At 36.0% G+C, this 24,389-nt stretch overlaps 1 long non-coding RNA gene across 1 annotated transcript in view; it reads left to right on the top strand.

Moving 5' to 3' along the window:
• The first annotated feature begins 5,628 nt into the window (after positions 1-5,628).
• Positions 5,629-24,389, top strand: part of LOC139804653 (uncharacterized) — a 125,497-nt gene continuing 106,736 nt past the window's right edge. The window contains exon 1 of the long non-coding RNA XR_011729477.1: positions 5,629-5,699. This is a non-coding gene — a long non-coding RNA (uncharacterized lncRNA). The remainder of the gene's footprint in view (positions 5,700-24,389) is intronic.

The following is a 24,389-nucleotide window of genomic DNA, read 5'->3' on the forward strand; positions in this document are numbered from 1 at the left end:
TGTTGTCATAATGAAGACTGGTTTTTGCATATGATGGAAAATGGTATGATTGAATTGCAATATTTTACCCATAGGGAGAAAAAGAAAGACTAATATTTTTCTTTTCATATATTGTCAGTATTACCATGCAACAGAATGTGATATCAAAAAACCTGCAAAGTCAGCACACCTTCTGAAACATTTGTTGTATGCTGCAAACCCTTGGGTGTTTGACTAGTTACTTCATATTTTTGATCATACTTGACTAGGCTACTCCTATAAAACAAATACGCCTTATATGCTTTTTAGTTGAACAAAATTAATAAGAAGTACCACTGAAATTTAAAAATATATTTTACAGTTAATTTATAAAAATCACCAGAATGACTGGTTTGTGCACCTGGTTCTATTTATTTATTTTTAATCATGTGGGTTTTCATGTTCAGAAGTCAGTGAAGTTTCTGCATTTTTTTGTTGTTGTTGTTGTTGATTTTTCCAGGATTTTGCTGTTTAGAAGGGGGAAGTTGGCACTATTAGATTTGTATTTTTTTTCCTCAGGTATCTGTGAGGGTATGAGTGCACATAGGCACATACACACATGGGTTACCCTCCCTTTTTTTCCATTCACACACCGAATCCAGATGTCCCCTGGAAAATCTGGATTAGTTGTTACATGGCCATTTATGCCATTATACATAGATTGGAGGTGTTTGTATAGCAGTACATCACAGAAATAAGCAGAAGTCCTGAAGAAGTATTTTAGTTAGAAAAAATCTCACCTTAGAGTTTGCTTCCTTTGCCAGCCTTTGAAATACCTAAGGCAGAATAGTTGTTTGTTATGAAAATGTTTATGAAAAATTATATACCAGACCCACTAGCTGCCAGAACAGGACTTTTTTAATTTCAGTTGGTTGTCTATGTCATGCATAACCTGCAAAGCTGTTTGTCATGCTCCAAAGTGACCAAGTGGTGACTGCTATTGTTCTGTCAGCACTGCAGAACTGTCCGTGCTCTTCTTGTAGAAACAGCATATCAAAACTTGTATGCTCACACTCTCCAGAGATGACCATGTTACTCATCAATCCCAATTTATCCTGCAACTCTGTTAGCAAGCATATGTTGTCTAAGAATTATTACTGAAAAACAAAAGTTTTTTTTTAGTTTTGAAGTTTTTTCCTGTTATTATGTCTGGATCCCAATGAATATGTATTGGTGGTGTTGCTTAAAGGATTACAGACATAGATAAAAGGTAATGAAAATCAAATACTAAAGAATGAATTGAAGAAGGGTAGCAATTAAAACCCATCTTAAAGCCAGGGCAGGTTTTGGCCCTAAAATCTATCATTGCAATGGGAAAACTACAAAGCAGCCTAAGTGAAAACACTGTAACTTGCTCATTAGCAGTATGAAGTGTTTACAGCTCTTTTTGTAGGAGTTCCAAGTTATATTGCTGTATTTTTTTTGTTCAGTCCTATAGTTGCAAAAATTATTTACAACCCCCAAGGAAAGAAAACATGAAGTGTTTGCTTCTAAGCTGCTACTTTGCATAACAGAAACTGAGGCCTGGGTCAACTGAGCCGTTTGCTAAAAGAGAAGATCCATGACAAAACTGAGAGCAGACATTCTTCCTCATCCTTGCCCCTTGCCTTTAGCAAAAAATATTTTTTCCTATCTGACTTTTCTCCATACTTCTACGACTGTGAATTACCTACAGAACATAACAAAAATGATATGCTAAATATACTGAACCTTATTCATTATAGTATTCTCTATCATTAGACACAAGCATCAACCACTTGTGTAGTCTGTGGAGCATTTATAGCTATATAAGAAACTCCTGATGTAGGTGAATTTCTACACAGATTATCTTCAAGCTTTACAAATTCTAATATTGACTATTTCTAAATTCAGAAAAAGTTATTTCCAAGTTATAGCACACAAAGAAATGACCAGAAGGTAGATCTAACACTAAGCCATCCGCAAGGAACATGTCTTATCATCTTGGTCACAGTGGAAAATATCAGTTTCTTCCTTCAAAAAAGTACTTTATTTTAGGCTATACCTATGTGTGTGCATATATACATGCATGTATATAAACCTACATACACTGTTGACTCTTGAGTTCATACGTAAGATTCCTATTAACTTCAGTGGGATTTTTGCTTGATTAAGGACTAGAGATTTCAGGATTCCATCCCCCAGCCTCTGAAAACATCAAGTAAAATGTTTATTGCAATTATGCTAGAAATAAAGCCTGCAGGTAATAAACTATCACAAGCACTGATAAATCACAGAACTAGAGTAAAACATTTTAATAGATCAGGAGATACTTAAATAAAAATTAGATGTTGTTTGCATGAGCACTGGAGTCACCAGCAGTATTTTCCTTTTGTCAGTGCTACAATTGATTGTTTTGAAGGTCTTCTAGCTTTATGGTACAAACCAGAAATTTTATGCAAACAATTTTGCCAAAATTTAAGAGGCAGAGGACATGAAAATTTGACAGTGAAGAATGGTAACATTTTTGTTGCTTGTAAAATATCTTACTTGCATAAATATTGATATGACATGAAGTAGATAATAAAGACATTTCCAAGATAATATATCACTGTTAAAGGGTAAAAAACAAGTTTTGTTAATTATTCCAGAATTCTGTTACAATAGGCAGTTCCAAATGCTAGAGGGTAAATCCAAGAAAAGATTTTAAAAAATATTTTGCATTTTCCTTCCTGTGTGATAGACAAATCTTCAAAACACACAAAACCAAGGAAATGCTGAAGTTTTGCTTGTTGTTTTAAATCTCTGCTGTGGGAGAAACAGACACCAAGAATATTTTTTGTTAACTGTTCCAACCTGAACTTACTCTGGATACAAAACCCCTTTATCTGAACTCTTATGCCCCTATTGGTCCTGTGTAAAAACTCATTTCCCAAATGATGGAACTATTCAGGTAACCGAGTGATTTCATGGAACAAGAAACACGTACAACTTGGCCTACATAATGCTGATTGGATTTGGGTTGGAATCTCCTTTCTACATGTAACCTGTCCTACCCTCATTTAATGTCTGATACCTTAAATCAGCATGGAATTAATGCAACAAAGCATCTTAGGCAAATACTAAGCCTTTCTAATGCTTTAAGCTTAGGAAATGTCCATTTGAATACTGCATGTCAGGGTACTTCAGTTCACATAGAGGACAATGACTGCTCCTAGCTTGAAGTAGCACTCAGCTCTGGTAAGGGCTGCTGAATCTGGTTCACTGTTATTGGCAACAAAAACTGGAAAAAGAGTGGGGTTTTATTTCAGTTATGTGTATAGAAATCTCAGTAATTTTATTTAATTTGGAAAAGTCACTCCAGATTTACACCAGTGGTACTGAAAATCAAAATCTGGCCCATTGTCTTAACAAAATACACCAAGTCAATATAATTTCATTACAGAGAGGGAGAGAGAAAGGAAATGAGAGAGAAAACAAGGATTTCGTTAGCAATGCATTCTGTAGTATAAAAGATAAAAAGGAATATCCAATTAACACACCACTATAATTGCTTGCAGACATTCTTTTTTATTTAAAGATGAAATAGCTAAGAGTTCTCATCAAAACTAGGGTCACAGCCTACATATTAAATGAAAGAAATTGATTGGGCTTTATTACACCCTGACTACTGCAAATGTGCCTCAATCACTGATTGCTATAAATTTATTCTTATAAACTACTAATTGCCCAAGTCATAATGGTAACAATGGTATAATGAAATTATCTTGATCAAGCTGATGCACAAATTTTGCTTGACAACATGAGCAGTGTGAGAAAAAAGGAAAGAAGACATGCATACAAATACATAATGTTTCATTAAAATTAAAACCAATGTTAAAACAACTGTTCTCTGAAGTATACAAAGTTCTGTATTAGAAGAGCTTCCTTTAGAAAAATCATTTAAGAAGACAGGCATTTACATTTATAATAAAATGATCTTGCATTTTTTATTTGTCTTGAAAATTAATGACTTACTTAATCACATTTGATCAAAGGAGATAAGTTGATGTAGTCATGTGTTTCTGATTGCATTAAGCCTGATCCAGAGTGGCATGATGGATATTTAATAGTCTTGCTGTCCCTCTATATCTTGTCACCATTTCTTGATATGCATGGATACTGTAGAGTACACCATAGCACACAACTACTTTTAATAGAACAGAGTAAGGTTAGAAAAAAGAAAGTTTTGTTGGAGCTTACAGGGTGGAGCTTTTAAAAGTAGGTTATCCACTATCAAAATATTTTTCCTTAGAAGACAAAAATGCCAGGTAACTAGCTACATAACTTGAAAAATTATCTCCTTTTCAACACATATTTTGTTTCTGTGCTGACCCTATTAAAAGATGTTACTATAAAAGGTTTCAAGGACTAAGAAGAGAGCAAGTATGTGGAAACAAAGATAGCCATCGAGAAAATGTAGGAAATTTCTAGAAGCTGGAATGCAGAGCATTGCATAAAGCACAAAAATTGGTGCTATTTATATTGAGATAATAGCTGTTTCTACAAGTGTCAGCTGAGGCATTCAAAGGGAATGTTGGTATGTATGAGAAATTATTTCTGAGCAGTTCAAATGCAGTCCCAACTGTTTCAAAATATATCTCACCAAAAATTTTATTCAAATTAATGCCTAATTTTTTATCACTATAATATTTCATCAGTATGAAAACTGTCGTCTTTTCATGAGCATCTCTTGCTTTACTCTCTCAAAACATAGATTCCAAACTTTTATACACAGGTACAGTTTTTTCACCCTTTAAGACAAATTGCTCCTAAAATTGGTATACTTGATACAATCCTATAGGAACGTAAAAAACTCAAAGAAAACCAGACTGGAAGGGTTTCAGGAGGCTCTTTAGCTGAGCTGGCAGTCCCTGCCCAAGTCGGGCTGTGTATTTGACAGGCTGCCTCACATTTTTTGTTTGTAATTATTGCAGTCTCTGCCTTGTTGCCAGAAGGCTTTTTTGCTAATGGTTAACCCAAATCCCTGTGGCTGCAATTCATACTTAGTGACATTCCACGTGTAGGGACAGTGCCTTATTCCTTTGGTCTTGCAATATCTTTTTACAGACGAGAAGTCTGTGGCTCTGCCTCTGCACCTAGTTCTGCGGTGCGTGGTTTGGTGGGGTTTGTTTGTTTGTTTGTTTCATTCTTTTTTGAGGTTTGATGGGTTTTTTGGGGGGGGTTTGGATTTGTTTGTTTGTTTTATATATATATATACAGTGCAACGTGCAGCAGTTTAAATTTAATTTTGGCAGAAAAACCAAAATCGTCAGCCTTGTAGGAATAAAATATCTTGAAAGGAGCACACCTACAGCACCGGGCATTGGTGGGGGCGGTACTGCCAGCTTTCCACGCATGCCGGGGGAGGAGGCGGAGCCGCTGCCCGGGGCGAGCGGTGCTGTCTGTGCGGGTGTGCGGGCTGCCGGCACACCCTCACGGCTCCGCCACGCAGCTGCCATCTCCCCCCGCCACCCCCCCAGCCACGGCTGGAAGCTTCGCGAACCCTCGGGAAGCCTCAAAGCAGCCGCGCGCGAGGGGAGAGTGCGCGAGCTTCCCGCCTAACGGTCGTCTGTCTCCCAACGGTCGTTCGGTCAGTCAGTCAGTCAGTCAGTCAGTCAGCCAGCCAGCGCCTGAGCCGTGCGTTCTCCACACACTCTGCCATTTCAGCTGCTTGCCTTGAGGTAGGTGCAGAGCCTGCTGGCAACACACAGGTAAATGATACGATGATAAATTTAATGTTGTGCGTGTAGGAAAAAGTATCTTGCTTTTATTTTTCCTTTTTGTGCGTCTGTTTCCCTCACACCCATGAGTAAGACTCCTTTACCTTTCAGTAAGACTTCCCTAATTCACAGAATTGTCATGGTTGGAAAAAACCTTTAAGATCACTATGTCCAACCATCACCACACCGAAAAACCCTCCAAAAAACCAAAATCAAAAAAACAAATACAGAAACAGCCAAACCAAAACAAATACAGTTACAAACAGATACAAAACAAAAACAGAAACAGCCTAACCAAACAAATACAGTTACAAACAGATACAAAACAAAAACAGAAACAGCCTAACCAAACAAATACAGTTACAAACAGATACAAAAAAGCATACAACAAAGCCCCCCCCAAACCAACCAAATAAAAAAACCAAACCCACATAAGTATATTGCCATATCCTCTAGAGCATGCCCTGAAGTGCCTCACCTAGACGGTTTTTAAATACTTCAGGGATGGTGACTTCACCACCTCCCTGGACAGCCTGTTTCATCACCTGACTACTCTCTCAGTAGGTTTTACCTACTATCTAGTCTATACCTGCTCTGATGCAACCTCAGGCCATGACCTCTAGTCCTATCATCATTTATTTGAGAGAAGAGGCCAGGACCCACCTCCCTACAGCTTCCTTTCAGGGACTTGTAGAGAGCAATAAAGTCTCCCTGCAGCCACCAGGTTTCTTCAGCTGATTTCAAACGTGTGATGGTGGCTCTCTGGAAAACCAGAACATGGGTCTTCTACTAACCTAGAATTTAACAATCTAAAGTGGCTTTTTCATGTGAGCATCCAGCCACTGAGAGGTTCTTGAACGGAAATACCTGCTTCTTTGAACTGTTAGCTGTCTCCATCCACCTTATATTAATTTCCCCCAGAGTCTTCACCAGCTGAAGTTACCTTTCCTGTACTAAAGATACATTGTTACCTCAAAGGGCTTGGTTGCTAGCAAACTGGATTTTTCTTTCTTGCAAATTGATTTTGTGGTTTTTTTCTCCATGAGTATAATAATGATGATGGAATAAATCTAATGTTAGTTCTGTGGCACTAATTCTGCTCTACCCAAATGTGTGGTAGTAACTAGTAAGATCTTATGGAACCTTATATATATGTTTAGTGAAATACTGGAGTTCCTCTGTGATGTTAATGCATTTGTGGATAGGATTTTGTTCTGTATGTTTCTGCATAAACAAACCATTGGCTGTCTCACACAAATCCTTAGATTACTCATCTTGGCTGCTCAGTAGGGAGATCAAGGGTAATAGAACAGAGAAAATTAATTTCTGTAACCAAATACAGTTTTATATTTGTGAGACAACCAGTAGGTAACTGTTTCCAAGTTACACATTCCATGTATAGATGCTGTGCCACCATTTGTATTTTACTGTTGACATTAGACCAGATTTTGTGTTTTCCTTCATGAGCATTCAGCAGTTACACAGTGTACAATAAGTAATTTATGTATTGTGAATATTGATAGTTTCTGTATACTATTTTCTGTCTTTTTCTTATGATGCTATTTTACATTTTATTATTATTATGTAGTTGAGTGGATGAAATTTCTTTAGCTTTTTCTTAAATACTTTTAGATGGAACTTCTGGAAAAAATGCAATTTTTTACCAGTTTATGGTTTTTTTCCCTCAATTGACTTTTCCCTTTTCATTATATTGCTGATTTTAGTTGCTGCTGTGGGGTTGACTTGTTAAAAGTGAGTGTATGTATAAGTGGGCATGTTTATAGATTCAGACTATGTATGAGAGAGCAACTGGCCTGTACAGGACATAGCTGGCCTAAAAGCACATCGCAGAACTGTGGTCAGAGAACAATGAACTGTGTTAACAATACTTCCAAGGGAATGGTGGGGGTGCTTCTGAAATGGTGAAATTGGGATTTTCATCTGTAATCTACCCAGAAGGATGAGAAAGTTCCTTGATGGTATTGATAGAGTTAGTGAATGATACCTGGAATGCTGTGCTGTGCAATATTGCCATTATTTCTGGAATTTGTAGAACAAGAGTGCAAAAGTCGGATTTTCAAAATGACTTGTTCGTATAACATCATAACACTTGTTCTCTGTCCTACTCATCCATTTCTTTATCCATCTATCTCTGTGTCTACCCCTAAATGACAATCCTAACTTACTTTAAACTCTCCAAAGGTATATTCTTAAATTTTAATGTTGGAAAAGCTTCACGATGACTGGTACTTTGGCTTAATGCGGTATAGCTTCTGACAGCTGCCGCTGTAAGAAAAGCAAAGGATGACTGCATTACTGTCAGTTTCTGTCAGATTCTGGTTGCCAAACCCTTGCAGAGATGATGACAGTGAACCAAACAAGAGTGACAAAAGGAGTCAAAGCTGTGATTTTCTATAAGGAAGAGTGGATGCTTGAATTGCTTTAGCTTTTTTTTTTTTTTTTTTTTTTTTCTTTTTTGGTGGTGGTCATTCTATTCTACATGTGGACTTCTTTGTGGCATGGTGCTTGGTCACTCCCATTTTTTTAAATTATTTGCTCTCCAGGACTTGTACTGGCTTTTGGCAGTCTCAGAAATTAAAAACTAACTGTTGTCAAGTACAGAGTAGGTCAGAGTATGAACAAAATTGTTTTAATTGTGGAATGTACTTGAAGAAGAAGGCAATCTCAGAGGTGTGACCCCCAAATACACTGAAACCTGTCGGGATAACAACTTCAAGTTCTAAGTGGAATGAAAATGTGATCTTATTTTGAAGCCAAATAAAAGTGGGGAACACATATTATGTTAATAAACTATCTACTCATAAAGCACCACTTAATTTTCTTTTTCAAGCTGCTTTCTGTATTTATCCAAAGATTGTCTCCTGGATGATTTTCTGAGTGAGAGAGCTGATATACTTTTATTTTTTAATTAGAACAATAGCTGCAAGTGCCATTTAAACACAGGACCGTTTTCTGTCTTGATTTAGATCCAAGCTTTTCCACTATACAGTGACAATTTAGCAAAGCAAAAGCATAGAAAGAACCTGTTCTTACACATTATTACTTCTCTGTAATGAAGTATAATAGTGTGACACTACCTCATTTTTCAAATAACTGTAAATTTGTCTAAGTGTCAGTGACTGACAGGATTAATGGTGAAGGAAGAGAGGGTTTTCTGGATCTTGGTAACAGAAGTCCAAAGGATGCAGTGAACTTTTCTGGCCTGGTTGTATTTCTCTGCTTTAGCCAATGTCTGAACATCTGTTCTTTACAGCTGTGATGAATGGGCTGAGTGAGGGATAATGACATATATATATTTTGTTGACTTGTGATGTAAAACAGTTTTTGCTGTGCATACTAGGTATGAGAGTTTTCTGCAATGGTAGGGGAGTTTTTGCAATTGACAGAAATACAGTTAAGTTACAAAAAACCTCTGTGCACAGTGTTAACCATTGTATGGGTAGATAAGCTGGGAAGGAGTAAATGGAAACAAAAAGTAGTAGGAAATAAATACTTTTTTTTATAGTATCCCCATTATCCACTTATACACATATGGTGAAGACTACCAAATAGTCTTATATATAGTTCAATAGTCTGTCAAATGCTATTGAGAGCTGGTACCTATGGGTTATTTTATAAATTTATATGAGAACATTACCAGACTAAATCCACTGTGTGTTTTGTATTTTGTGTCGCTGTTCTTCAAATACAAGGGTTATTATTTCCTACATGTCCTCTGGTACCGTCGGCTGAAACTTGCTGTAGTAGTTACAGGAGAAAATACTGTGATAGATTGCAAAATAATGTTGTTTATGTTTCAAGTTCCATTAGTAATGAGCTCTTTTAAAAATTATATCAGCTATGGTGTTTCAAATTCTGGGAACTGTTTTTCAGAGGGCTTTATACTGTGAGATAATAAAATATTTGTTTAGTGTGCTAGTAAGTTTGCTTTGTTTTGAACTAGAGATAATTTTATAATGCTGAAAGTGGAGCCTAGGTGAACCACAAGTCTGATCCTGCTTGATGATGGATGTCTGTGTTCCTAATATATAGCAGCATTCAAGTATCATTAAAACCATGGATTTTACTAAGAATATTTCTTGTTATTTGTTCTAAGAAAACCAAGGTATTGTTTTTCCCAGTATGTACTTTTTTGAACAATATAGTTTCAGATTATTGTTTTGTATTCCTAGGAAGGATGCAGGTAGCACTGGCTGATTTTCATGGAAATCTTGCCTATTCTGGCCTCTCTTTTTTTTTTTTTTCTTTTTTTAATTTTATTTTTAAGATCAACTTTGGATTATCAAAGATCAGAACTTTCAGCCTAAGCCTGACTGCATACAGCAGAAAATGTTATCCTTCTACACTCTCCCTTAGCTATACTGCTTACACTTGGGCTTCCCTGTAGCAACAAAAAACTTAGGTGCCATGAGTGGTTAGTTTGTTTTACTTTTGCTCTGACTATTGTAGTCACAGAATGGCTAGCCAGAAGAACGTGCTTTAATCTTGTCTGGAGATTTTATATGGGTCTCAGAGACTTCTAAACGAGTTATATGCTTGGTTGTTAGAGCTATGAAGAATCTTTGTGCTCCTTTTTAGAATCAGACCATTAAATGTCGAGTGCTATATGAGTCCAAAGCATGCCATGGGCATTATTTCAAAGATATGCACTCTTGCTTTTAAACTTTCTTCGAACTTAAAATAGGTGCTTATTTGTCCTAAAACAAGAGCAGGATCAAAGGTCACATAGTAATCAACTCTTGGACGCAATACATTGCCATTGGAAGGGTACTCAGTTGTTTTGTGATGCAGAGCAATCGCTTCATTAATCAGAAACAAAGCAACCAGAGACTGAAAACTAAAAACCAAGTGCTATCATTCGACATTACTGGGGCACTGTCTAATGTGTATTTATATCTCTTCGTGTGATTTTCAACATAAGTAACTGGGTTTTGTTTAGTTTTTTTAATATGAGGAATCTAGAAGACTTTTTTATTAAGCCAGGCTTGCAAAACAATAAAAACAAACAAAAACTGTCTTAAAAATTAGGAAGAGACAAGAATTTTTCTGTAAAACAGACTTTTAATTTCTCACAGAAGTTGTGGCAATTATGGCCATTTTCACTGTCATGAAAATTCTTCATTTATGCCAATTTTGTATATTTTGTTATTTTTTTGTCAGGAAGGAAGGATGAAAAAATGAGAACAAGACATAGTTCTCTTCTTCTTAGTGGGTAGAATTTGGGAGCAGATCACTTGAAGAGGTCAACTACTTGCTTACCTTGCTGTTAGCAATGGGTTCCAAACATGCATGGTTTAGAGCATGATGAATCATCTTTCTTTTTATACTTACTTTGATGGCTGAGTTTTTTCTGAGGCAGCTAATCTCATTCATTTTATTTTGTGATTTCACTGTTTTGTAATTTTGGCATGCATCACAGATTTAAGGAAAAAAAAAGAATGACTATAGCTAACAAGGGGAAGAGTCTACATATCCCTCACTTAGAAAATTAATAGAATCACAGCATGGGTTGGAAGTGACCTTAAAGATCACCTACTTCCAAGCTCCCTGCATAGGCAGGTACACCTCTCTCTAGACCAGGTTGCTCAGAGCTTACTTTCGGGGATGAGGCATCCACAGCTTCTCTGGGCAGTATTTCACCACCCTCATAGTGAAGAAGTTATATGTCTAACTTAAATCTGCCCTCTTCCAGTTTGAAACCATTTTCCCCCTTGTCCTTACACTACATGCCTTTGTAAAAAGTCCTTTCCATCTTTCCTGTAGGCCTCTTTCAGGTACTGGAAAGCTGATATAAGGTCTCCTCTGGACTCGCTCTAAAATCTCCATGTTCTTGTTGTATTGAGGGCTCCAGCATTGGACACAGTACTCCATGTGTGGCCTCAAGAGGGTGGAGTAGAGGGGAAGGTGTATGGATAGGAGTCTGAAGTCTGATCTGCTTCCACCAGTTTAAGAATCTGTAAAGACTACTACCAGTTGAACTGGCCAGGGGGAGTACCTGTTACAAGCTTTGTCTGACTTCTCTGTGCAGAGAACTCCACGAGCAATCATTTTTGGGTTTTATGATGTGATCTATCCCTCCATCCTCTTAATCTCTCTCTAAGTGCTGAACCTAGTGCTTCAGTAGTTTTAACAGTCCATAAATTATAGACAATAAAATGCCTTGCATTTTCCCACCCACCCATTTGCCTCCTTTGTGTCCTTCAGCACCTTCATGTTCTGTTCTTTGCTTCTTTCTGCATAGGCAGCTCTGTCTCAGTGGGTCTTATTTCTGTTCTTCAGGCTTTGACTTTTCAGTGTGCAAATTTCACTAAGCTAAACCTCTGTAGGGCTGACTCGGCATTCAGTGTCATTCGTCAATTTCATTGATCACTCTCTGACCAACCGTATGAAGGGAGACTTGCAGAGTCAGCAGCTAGCAACTGGCTTTTTCTAGGACTATACTTTAAGAACCTCCAAGTTGAAAATAAGGAGATTTCTGATTTCTCTGCAGTGGGACTTTCAAAATTAATTTTAAGTCTCTTAACCCTCTTGCTTCATTCAACTGTAATTTTTCTTACTAACTCCTCATTCTCCAAAAGATTACTCTTCTGTGAAAAAGGAAGTTGTGCTTTACATGTTTAAATAATTTTACATTTTATTCTGTTTGTTGTTATGACTACATCAGTATGAATCATAGAAGAAAGCACTTCACATACTAGAATATGTCCCTGCTCCAGTTTTTAGGGGGACTTGATCTAAGTTTACAGATGTATTTCATGGAATCGTTGGGTGACTAGGTTTGGAAGGGACGTAGAAGTTCATCTAATTCCAAACCCTCTGCCATAGGCAGGAACACCTACCCTAGATCAGGTTGCTCAAGTCCCCATCAACCTGACCTTGAGCACTTCCAGGGAGGGAGTATCCACAGCTTCCCTGGGCAACCTGTTTCAGTGTCTAACCACCATCATACTAAAATGTGATATGTGTCAGCATTATTTATATGACTAATTTTGTGCAATGTAGTGATTAAAAAAATGTATTCCATTGTCATCCTTGGCAATGATATTTTAAATTATTTAAATGCTCATTTAAATAATCTAAATTATTAAATTTAAATTTAATTTAAAACATTTTCCAGTGTTGTTTTCTCTGCAGACACTGTTAAGACTCAAGCCTCCAACTCTTTCTTGCTTTGTTACTTGAATGTACACGTCATTGTTTTCATGACTGACTTCAACAGTCATGAAGATTCTGTGCTTTAAGGATGATCAGAATACCTTATTAGCCTCGTCCCTTTTGTTCATATAATACAGAGCTCTTTTGGAGCAAAGCATGTTTAACTTATTGATGCTCACTCACCAGGCTCATGATCGATGAAAGTGGTGATAGTGCCACCATTTTGGAAGATGACTTAATTGAACCTCTGTGGGGTTTTTTTCTTAAAATCATTGCATATGCAGTACAAGATTTGTGGCAGTTTAGAATTCAAGAGTTGGACTCCTACAAGGCAGGGTGTTTTCATTGACTTGAAGGCTCTGAAAGAATAATTTTTCAAGACAACTTTCAAACAAAACTATGTGAGGGATAAATTTTTTTTGTTTTCTTTCTTGTCATGAAAGAAAGGCATGCAGGATAGTGACAATAGTTAATGTATGAGATCTTTGCTTTCTCATGAGTTGCACTGGCAGACACTATGATGTCTCTGGGTAAAATGACTATAAGTGTTCTAAAGCCTATACACTTAAGTAAGAATTTTCAGTCATTTCTTAATGCAAAGTAGTTTCTTCATGCAAAGTAATTTCTTCATACAAAGTCACTGCATACCTATGACTAATACTTAAATACTCTGCTAATATTGTGGAGAGTTAAACAGAGTTTGAAATGCTGCTGATTTTACAAATTTAAATAATCGTAGTACTAAAAAAAAATCTGCTGACACAAATGTATTAGAAGCAAACCTATATAAGGGAGCAGTTAACCCAGAACTATTGTGAGATATATTATATATTGTTTGACATACTTTCATATGAGCAAGCAGAAGTACCCCATCCTTTAGACTGTGGTAATGTGCCTCATTGTTAAATTCAATAGGAAAAGCTATTCATACTGTAGTATGATTGAAAAGAAAATTGAATCTTTTTGATGTTATAAATGTGTCCATTGCTGCATGTGCACACAAATTTTCTATGGAAATTATGGTGAAAGTAGTGATTCCCCTCGAAAAATGCATTAGTGTTGACACGTTCAATTTTAGCCGCATCAGAATATAAATACCCTTTAACCATGGTCAAATTGTTGGGAATGCATATAGTGTATCTACATAAGTCAACTGACTTATGCCTGTCTAAAAATATATTTTCCTATGGTCCAGTTAAGTTCTCTGTTTCAGATGAAGGGAGGGGGGGGAAAGGCTCAAAAATATCAACTGTTTTCTTGCAATATTGTGTTTTAAAGTATTTCGGTATATATTTTACATAGATGTTCATGATTTCTTTTAATTCTGAAAAATGCGACTAAACTTTTAACAGGGTTCAGTTATGAAGCAAATTATACTTAGGACACTGATTGTCCGGTCACTTGCATGGCAGTTGGTTCTGTGTATCAATAGCTGAATTTTCCTTGCAATAGAGACCGTCTATATCCTTTTGCAATGGCAGCTGAATTCTTTTAAAAAGTGTATACAATAGCTAAAGGTTTACAGTAGTGGTACTCTCAAAGTTTGCAGCTTGTCCATTATCATAACTAGAAAAGACAATTTTTTTTTTTTTCTGTCTGTGAAGTGTACCATATGCTGTCAGCTAAAATTACACATTGTTTTAAAATGTATCACTCAATGCACTTTGTATATTAAGGTACATTAAGTTACATAATGCTATAAGAACTGAACTGACATAGGCAGACGTGGAAGCAGTATTTCTACTGCACTGTAATTATATAAAGGCACCAATGTTTTTAAGAGGGAAAACATTAATACTTCAGAGCTCACTTTGTATGGTTATGGCAGTAATACTTCCTGTTGTTTTAAGCCAGTTAAAATTGCACAATATATGCTGTTTGCTTGGTTTTTATTATTGGTGGGTGGTTTTTTGAGTTCTCTTTTAGGTGGGTGTTATTTTTGTTGGTTGGTAGGTGTTTTTTTGGGGGGGCTTGGTGGAAAGAGATTTAACTTCCAGAGAATTCTAGCTAACTTCATAAAATCATACAAGTATCATAGAGGGACCTCTGAAGGGCTTGTAGTTCCCTATTTAGATGACAGACGATTTTATTTAATACCTGTGTAGTTAGAATCTGTCCTAACATCAGTTTCTTACACTAATGCAGTGTGATTTATTACTTTTTTTTCTGCTGGAGTAATGGAACAAGTTACATGAATTAAATAGTGCTTCTAAAAAGTTCTCTTGTGCACTTGCATTTAGCAATTTTTTAAATCAGGAACTACTTCTTTTAGGGTAACTATATAGATTTTTTTTTTTTTTCCTCAGAAGAGGAGAAAATCCTGCCAGCATAGATAAACTATAAAGTTATCATAATTTGAATGTAAAATATATCGATGAGTATGTATTATCTAAAGCTTGAGAATGCTGATTATGTACTTTGTTTCCATTCTTGACCTCCCTTCCTCTCTTTCCCTTTTATCTCTTTCCATGCTTGCCAACTAAGTTAGTCTATCTTTCCTAAATTGTTCAGAATCCAAGTACGGGTGTGTATATTTACACAAAATAAATTATGGCTGAATGTGTTCCTATGTCAACATGTGCCATGCTGATTTCTCATAAAGAAGGTTATTATTCTGTGGCATAAATAGTATTACCAAACTGATATGATTAAAGCAAATGAGTCATTAATTAGCATCTAATTAAAAGAGGCTAGTGATGTGTCCGTGTACATCAGCTATTGTGCTATATTTTCCTTCACAGAAAAAAGTGATTCAAGCTTGTGTGATAATGTGCAAGTTACATGTCTTTTTATATATATGGCATGGCATGACATGGCATGAGGGGTGAATATAGTTTGTCAATTTTGCTGGAAAATTCCATGTTAAATTTGCAGAAATCAAACCCTAGGTTTTAAAATAATTATACTTTGGCAAGACAGAAAGGCAAAAAAATGTTCCTCCAAACACATGAAAGGTAGATGTGTCAATGTTGTGTGACTATATAAATACACATGAGCAATTTAATTGTTAATACTCGTGGAACAGAAACAGTCTTCTTGCGTTGCAAGACATTTGTAAACTAAATTCACTGTGGGAGGGGGGAAGAAACTGTGAGTACACTGGAACTGCTTAAGCCTACACTGGCCCCTTATTTTCCACTTTTCACTGTCCATTGATTTTTAACGAATCATAATGTCTTAAATAGTGATGGCAATTAAGAAGAATTTCATGTAGATGAATCATAGAGCATGGAAGAAGGGTGTAAGAAAATCCATAAAGTGTGGGAAAAATATGTATAGTAGGCCAGACTGAGTATTTCACTTTGACAGGTTTGTTTGAACATAAGTTAATCACAGTTTTACAGAACTGTGCAATACACAGTCAAATTAAGGAATCATTTTATTTTATTCTTCTGTTAAACCTGCATTATTACTATGCATTTAAGACAGTATAAATGAAACTGTGATCAGAATAGTTTTAGCATTGACAGTTTCTTCTTCCAACTTAAACACAATGCTTTAAACTTGGGTTTGTCTTTTCTGTTTGCATCCCATATTTGACATTGGCAGCATGTGGACTGAAAAACTTTGAAGGACTTTGTGCAAACACAGATTTTGGAAAAGTTCTAATAAATAATGATTTCTTCCACTTTTAGAACCCTAGTAATGATGGATCTGTAATCCTCAGATAGGCCTAGTTTCTGGATACAAACTATGCTCAAGCAAAGCATAGGTGACAGAAGCAGTGTCCAATGTCCTAGCAGTGTCCAGAGAAAGATTTTTGTTTGTTTATTTTGTTTTTTAAATTATTTTTATAATTAAAGCAGCTCCAAAGTGTAACAGTTGTGAGAGGTTTTGTTAAAGCTTCTCATCCCCTAGGTGAACACTGCATTTAGGCAACTAAATCCTGCCCATTCTACTGTCAGTGTCATACTCTGACTGGGATTAATTCTAAATTAGTTTTTAAAAGCAGGACAAGGAGGCAATAGCATACTCAGAAATAAAGCTGGTACTGTCTTGGCCTCGTAAAGCTGTTTTTAAGACCACTGGAGTATTTCTATTCAAAGTACCCAGTTCTTGTCTTCAATTACTAAACCATTGTCATTTTCCCCTAAATAGATAGTTCTGATTATAACAATCAGGCCTGTGATGTTAGACATCAGTTTGTCAGAATTGCTTAACCTATGGCTATATACTTCTGCTCTTCCCAAGGAAACAGTAGTTTAACTGTAGCCAGGCTTGGAAATTGATTCTTTCTTTGTTTGTTTTTTGGGGTTTTTTGTTTGTTTGTTTTTTTGTGGCTTATTCTGAAACCCAGGAATTAGATGTTACTATTGGCCAAAGTTAAGCTCTTCCAAGTTTCCAGAGACTGTGAAGATCTTAAAGTTATTGACAACTTTGACAAATGGCATGAAACCCAAACTTTGAAAAACTCAAGTTTGGAGGGGGGAAAGAAATCAACATTAGGGCTTGGAAAGTTTGTAGCTCAACAACCAAGTAAAATATTTGGCTGTGTCTGAACAAGCACACATTTTAACTGAGCTGCAAAATGCATTGTTTTGTTTTCAGAAGGAAACTAGCTAAGTCTTATAATAAGCCATCTGGTGCAGACAAATAAATTTGCCATCTCAAAATGAGCATCCAGAATCAAGTGGAAGTCATTGCTTTTTATAAATATTAACTTTTTCATACTGATTTTCACTTTGTAAACAAGAAAGTTTAAAGTAACCATAAAGCGTGTAAACCACAGAAACAAAATTGGCAGACATCATATAATGCAGTTCTCTACTTCTTGGATGCAATTAATGGAAACAGTAGCTTTGCAGGTACTGCCAAGGTAGTCTTTACAGTAGGATGTATATAATTTCTTTTTAGAAAAAAAAGAAAAAAAAAGAGAATAGGGCATTGAAAGTGGATGCTCTCATGAAGAACACTGAAAGAAATGTATGTTTCATATGTATTACTTGAAAACTTGTTTGAGCTATGCCTACAGCATTGTGTGTTAGCTTCTGTCACCTCTTTAGTGACAGACGGGTAAATTTCTGTGGACTAACAATATTAAGTGTCCTAAATTAATGCCTCTGTATAGATCTTTGGCGCCTGGTATTAGAATAGTAGCTGTGCAATCACTCTGCCTCTGTCACTGTGAGGTTATGTGGCTTGATTTATTTCACATTTATTGTGGAATGCATAGAACAGGAGAATGCTGGCTGAGATGTGGAGCAGCGGTTGACGCTCTTTTTATAAAAAAACTCACACTCAGTCCACATACTACCTTTTTCTAGTGATCATGTTATTTCATCTTACTAAGGGGACACAGCCAAGAAAGAGGTTTCTTAAAGAATCAACAACAAAGATATCAAGAAAAGGTGATTTTTTAAATATAGATTTATGAAAGTGGACCTTAACAGAATTAGGTGCACTGCACTTTTAACTAAAGCAAGATGAATGTTGGCTGATGGTGATGTTGCAGTGGGGCTCAATGAACAGGGGGGTCTGCATCAACACACAAGGGCACAAGAAATGACTGAGTATAGCTGAACAAAACTCACAAGCAACAAGGAAAGTTGGTATCTGAAACTTTAAAAAGTTGTTTTCATGTCAGAAGCTTGAATAATTATTTGAAAAATGTTTGAGAAATTAAAGCAGCTATTCTTGCTGTCTTTTATGCTGGGGTAGGGATAAGTCTGGAAGGCTATAAAAAAGGTTACACTTGTTCACAGGCCTGTCTAGAACTGATGTCAGAATTTAATTAGGCCCAAAGTAACACTAGGGTGAGGAATATAAGAAGGAATATACATTGCTTGTTGCTAACATGTTAGAAAATTAATCTCCTTAAGTGAATTTTTACACTAAATTTGGGAAATAAATTATAGTCAATTTAACCAGTGATAAAATGTAGTGATATTCTAGGCATTTTAAAATGGCAAGGAAAATTCGTTAAGAGAAATATACATTAATAACCATACAGATGCAGTTTTTCCACTGAAATCCATGAAGCTGTGGGCGCTCAGAGTCTCATAAGGGACCACATTGCCACCACACAGCAGAGGGTGCCTAATTGCCTTTCATCTCTCTGAAGTTTTAAATAGAAGAAGGTACAAATTACTTTGTTTCTCATCAGTCAGCATGCTGTTTATTGCAGTAAATGAGTCATGCCCCTGTATTTCTGCCATACTAGTTCAGAGGTCTACAGGTGTGATACCAACTATCAGAGATCTTATTATAGCCTGTAGGTGTAAAATTATTTCTCTTTCTTTGCATTCCTGCATAGATTTCATTTGCATTTATTCCCAGATGCTTTCATATCCATAATCAGAAGTTCTCAGTAGTGATTACCAGCTTTTGTTATTGTATGTTGCTCTTCTGCTATTTGGTAGAGTCTATTTTTAATATTGCTTCTGACTCCTACATGTGCAGGCTTGTCTCAGCAGTTCAATCCTGAGTGTCAGGCACTCAATTAAACAGGGTATTTTATTCAAGGAGACTGCAGTGTGTGTAGCCCAGGAACTATCTGAGTGAGTAAAGAAGGAAGGAAGGCAAATATTTCTCTTGAAAATGGCATAAGATCTGCAGCCAAACATGAAAAGATCACAGGATTAGCTTTTCTTTAACACTATTATTTCCTTTCAATAGGGTGTAAAATTTTGAGGGATGAAGTTTAATACTGGGTGTTACTGCAATAAGATTGGTTTTGCATGTGTGACATAGCAGCAATAAATTTGTATATCAGTTTCAGATAATGCCACTTGGGTATATGAATTTTGGGTATTTTTGTGAGTTCTTATACAAAACCATTTTAAGACATACATTTTCAAGTGTGTACATACTGATACATGGGTAATATTTAGAAAGTTTTACATTTCAAGCAACTTTTTTTCCTATATGTTTGAAGTTCTTGGCTTCACTTGGACATTGACATTTGAATGCAACAGAATTACTCAAGTGAGATTAAGAAGAGTTAAAATTCCATCCTTTATGCTGTAATTATGTTATTAACAAAATATGCTCAGGAGTAGTTATTATTTAAGCTTTAAACTTTTTAAAAGCACCCAATGACTTAGTAGCCAGTGATCTGTTTTAAAAAACAACTCTATATATTTGAACTTTACATAAAACACACTCCAGAGGGTCATCATCAGCTTTACCTCATCATCTTGCCAGCATGACTAGACCACTGAAATTAAAAAAAATGGATGCATTTTAAATACCTTAAATAAAAGGTTTTGCCAGCTTAATTCATTTTGGCTGAAACTGGTTATTGAGTGTTCTCAGGAGAAAGCCACTGTGTTGAAACAGAGGGGACAGAGCTTGCATGAGAGTGTGTTAAGTAGCTGAGGACTCCATTTTATACCCTTTCATCTAACCCAGCTTAACAAATATGCCTGCAACATAAAATACCTCTGCTTTATTACCTGCCTAAAAACCTGTAAAGTCATTATTGAAAATCATAATGAGACTTCCAGATTTTTCTACAAGAAATAGTCTTTCTAGAGGAGTTAGTCATCCCAGTGGGGTTACATTTATTGTTACATGTATTCAAATTTTAATTTTGAATGTAAAGTATCAAATTGTCTTAGTAATACTATAAAATAATAGTTTTTGAGTGATTATAACATTGACAGCTGTTATTGTACATTTAGTTAACAGGAAGGGTGTTCTCTACACCCACAATCTGAGTCTGCATCGCAGTTAATTGCCATCCAGTAGCAATGTTTGCCACTGGAATTTATTTTGAGGTCAAATGGCAGGAAAGCGATGATGTAAAGTTCGTAGGTCAAAAAAACTGAAACAGAACAAGACAAGCTTAATGTCTCTGTACAGGACTAGTCAGCCAAACATTTCTTATATAAACTACCTAAGTAGAATTGACACTTCTGGATGCAATTTTATTAAATAATACAGTAAGGAATACAGTAATACAGGAATACAGTAAGACTAGATCTGTTAGTTTAAGCCATTCTCTCATGAGAAACTCTTATTTCTCAAGCTGTATTTTATTTTTCAACTTTAATAAAAAGAAGTCAAAAGGAATGACTTTTTCTCAACAACAGACTGCCACCTTCTCTTTTCTCTTCAGAGAAGGATAATACATTGTCAAGAGCTGAACTAGCTCCTGCTGGTGTATTAATTAATACCACCACCTGGATCTATCAACAGCAAGACAGCCAGATTCACACTAGGGGATAAAAAACAATCTGCACCTTGTCAGCCCTGACATACTGGGAGTAGTCACAGGTCTGCAGCCCCTAGTAATTACTCACCCGGGTCTTCACACTGCCTGCATTTCCATTTTGATTGTTGACATTGCACAGTACTGCCTCATCTGCCTAAAAAGGTGGGGAAAAAGTGAACAAAGTATGTCAGGCTTGGTAATTACACCACTGTCACCTCTCACTCTCCCTGCTATTGGTCCCCATCAGTAAAATGATGGTTGTCAGTCTCATCTTAACTGTTTCATTAAAAGGGAATGATTATGTTAAGTTGAGTGAATGAGTTGACACTGAGAATCAACACCTTCTGAGCAGCTGTGAAAACACTTAGAATGGATTTATGTACCAAAAGCCTAAGTGGAATGAGAAAGAAAAACTACAGGTTGAACAAATTAATAAAACGGGGAAAAAAAATCTTAATTTAAATTAATTGTGTGTGGCTGGAAGAATTATTTCAAATTCCTGAAAAGAAAACAAACTTGTATTTTTAAAGGTTTGAATATATAAAGTACCTATAAAATCATGACTTAAACTCCACAGAGAGGGATCTCTGTGTTGGTTTACATTTCCAGTATATTCCACTTTTTTTTTTTTTTTTTTTTTTTTTTTTTTTTTTAATATTTGTGGTTTTCCTATGTTGGTATCAAGCAGACCGTTTGTTTCTGAACAGAAGAAAAAGTCAATGGTCTCTGCATGAAACATGAAAACTAGGTGAAGAATATGTCATCAATTCTGACCTATATATAAGGGTTCTGACCTATATTTAAGGACTGATAGTATAACTCCATGCACTCTCTTATTAAGGTATCCACAGGATGACTCCACAATGTTCATTAAAAGTCATTTATTTGGATTTCTTTAAAGTATCATATCAAAACTCATTTATGGTATAGCTGACAAGCTGATTTTGTAGAATGTGCCAGTGATACGCTTAGAGAACTCCAGACATGCTTCTACTTTGCTGAATTCTACTACATCAAGTAATACAAAACAAACTTGTTAACATTGTCAGTACATGGAATAATAAGGTATATATGCAGAGACAGGTATTAAAAGAGATCTTATATTAAGGCTGTGTACATCTTTATCATTTGTGGGATATTGGAGGAGACAGGGAAGGAGGTCCTTGTGAGTCAGAAATCCAGGGTAAGACTGTTAAGCTTGGTGATATTTATTTTCACTTTCTTAACAGAATGAATCATCAGGTGAAGATCAGCTATCTGTAGATTATACATAATGTGGAAAAGTGCCTCCTTTAAGACATCAGGAAGATAATGATTGCTAAAATCTACTTAGTGAGCATTTAACAATGTTTGTAACCCAAACTGATTGCTCTGCTGTAGCAAAAGAATTCCAAATTTCTAGTAACCTTGAAGTCCAAAGTATCTTCTGCTCATACCAGTAATCAATAGGACTTGTGTATTTGTTGTATTTTAAGAGATAAAAGCTAATATAGGTATTTATAGCCAGTTCAGAGGATAAGATCCTCTTGTACTTCTACTGCAAAAAACTGCTGTTGTTGCTGTTACTATTATTAAGCATGGATATTTAAGATTTCTGCTTTAAAAGTCCCCTTTGATGGTCAAAAATACAAGTTTTTTTAATCAGAAGATTTCAAAAAGCTTCAAAGAGAGCACATAGCTTTGATGGAGAGATAACCCTTTCTAGTGATTTCCTGAATCAGTGTTTGAGCAACACCTAAATTTCTATTTTGTGCCTTAATTCTCATAGGTGAACGCAGTTTAATGTCTGTACGTGCAGATGTACAAGAAACAGCTAAACAGAAACATCATTTAAGGGCTGCAGGGTTTACAACAAAGTATTCCAAGGGGAAAAGAAATTCTTTGTCTCTGCCATGTCTGCAGCAACCTGTTGCAAATGAGTTAATTGTTCAGAAAAAACATTTTTAACCTTACATCGCTTTTATTGTGAGTTCTACATAGGTTGTATGTGCTTTAGTCTGAGACAAAAGATTAAAACCAACATCAAGGCAAGGACCAGCCTTTCAAACAAAACAGGATTTGCAGTCAAACTGATTTGATTTTTGATCCTCCTTTGAGATGTCTCTTGTCAGTTTGAAAGGTTCTCTCTGTAGTTCTGGGTTCTCTCTGTAGTTCTGTATAAGTTTCTTCTCTGAGAAGGATCCAGTCTGAATCCCATGAATGGTGGAAGGGTCTTCCTGAGCTTTTCTTCAACAGTGATGGATTGAAGAGAGGACTGAATGTGTAGTTCTTGGTTGCTTTGGGGGGGGAAACTTTTCTAGAGTTGGAAATGAGGCCTGTGTTGTTACTTACACCTTACTTTTCAGACTGTTTTGTTGCTCAGGAGGGCTGGGATGGTTTGATGTTGCTTTTAGGGGCTGTAAGTTATTTACTTCAAAATACCATGTGTTACCAAGTATTTGTTGCTCACTTTGAATTAGGAAAATGATGATCTAACCAGGAAAATTGGTATGTACACTAATGGTTTATTCCCAGTATGTTTTTCTTGTACCTGGTTCCAAAGTGACCAGCTGTGTATTACTTTGTGTTTATGTCATGCCAAACTAAAGAACCCTATCAGTAGTAGCTAAACAAAGCCTTTCAATCAAAACTGTTTAAAATTGCTTGGAGAAAACCCAGCTACTCAGCTGAGGAATGTGCATATAGTAAGTAGATAAAGTAAGAAATCTAGAAGTTTTGTAAATTCATTATTTCCTCTAATATAGTTTATCCATGTAAACTATTGTAGCCCAAGATAGTTATCACAATTTAGTACTTGATCTTTTGGAGGTCTTCCTCAAAATGTCAAAGATTTCTGTCAATAAAGGCAAGCAGCCCATAAGTGAAAGTCCAGCATATTATATGTTTAAATCAAGTAACAACGTGTGTTGAGTTGTAGAGTGAGGATTCCTAAATTACACATATTTCTTACACATATTTATAGTAGGTTCTTTTACATTTCCTAATATAAAAATCTGCATAAGCTTTAAATATAAACATTGTATACAATAAAGACCAAATTCTGTTCTTGATTAGTTAGAACTAGACTTCTGATTATTTTTTTTTCTCTCTCACTGACACATTTTTTTCACCAATCCCTGTTTCTTGTAATTCTGGTGCCTTTGTGATTTAGTTTACAATGTTTGGTTTTGTGCATTCCTTTTCCCAAGTATGTGCACTGTATGTTTTTATGAGTAAGAGAAGATGCCCATTTGATTTCTCTCTGAACAGGAGCCATTTAGAGGGAAGAGGAAGAGCCTAAAACTGTGTTCCTCTGCAGAAGTAGTGGTTCAGGCTCCAGT

The sequence above is a fragment of the Heliangelus exortis genome, chromosome 18 (genome assembly GCF_036169615.1).
Source record: "Heliangelus exortis chromosome 18, bHelExo1.hap1, whole genome shotgun sequence".
NCBI lineage: Eukaryota > Metazoa > Chordata > Aves > Apodiformes > Trochilidae > Heliangelus > Heliangelus exortis.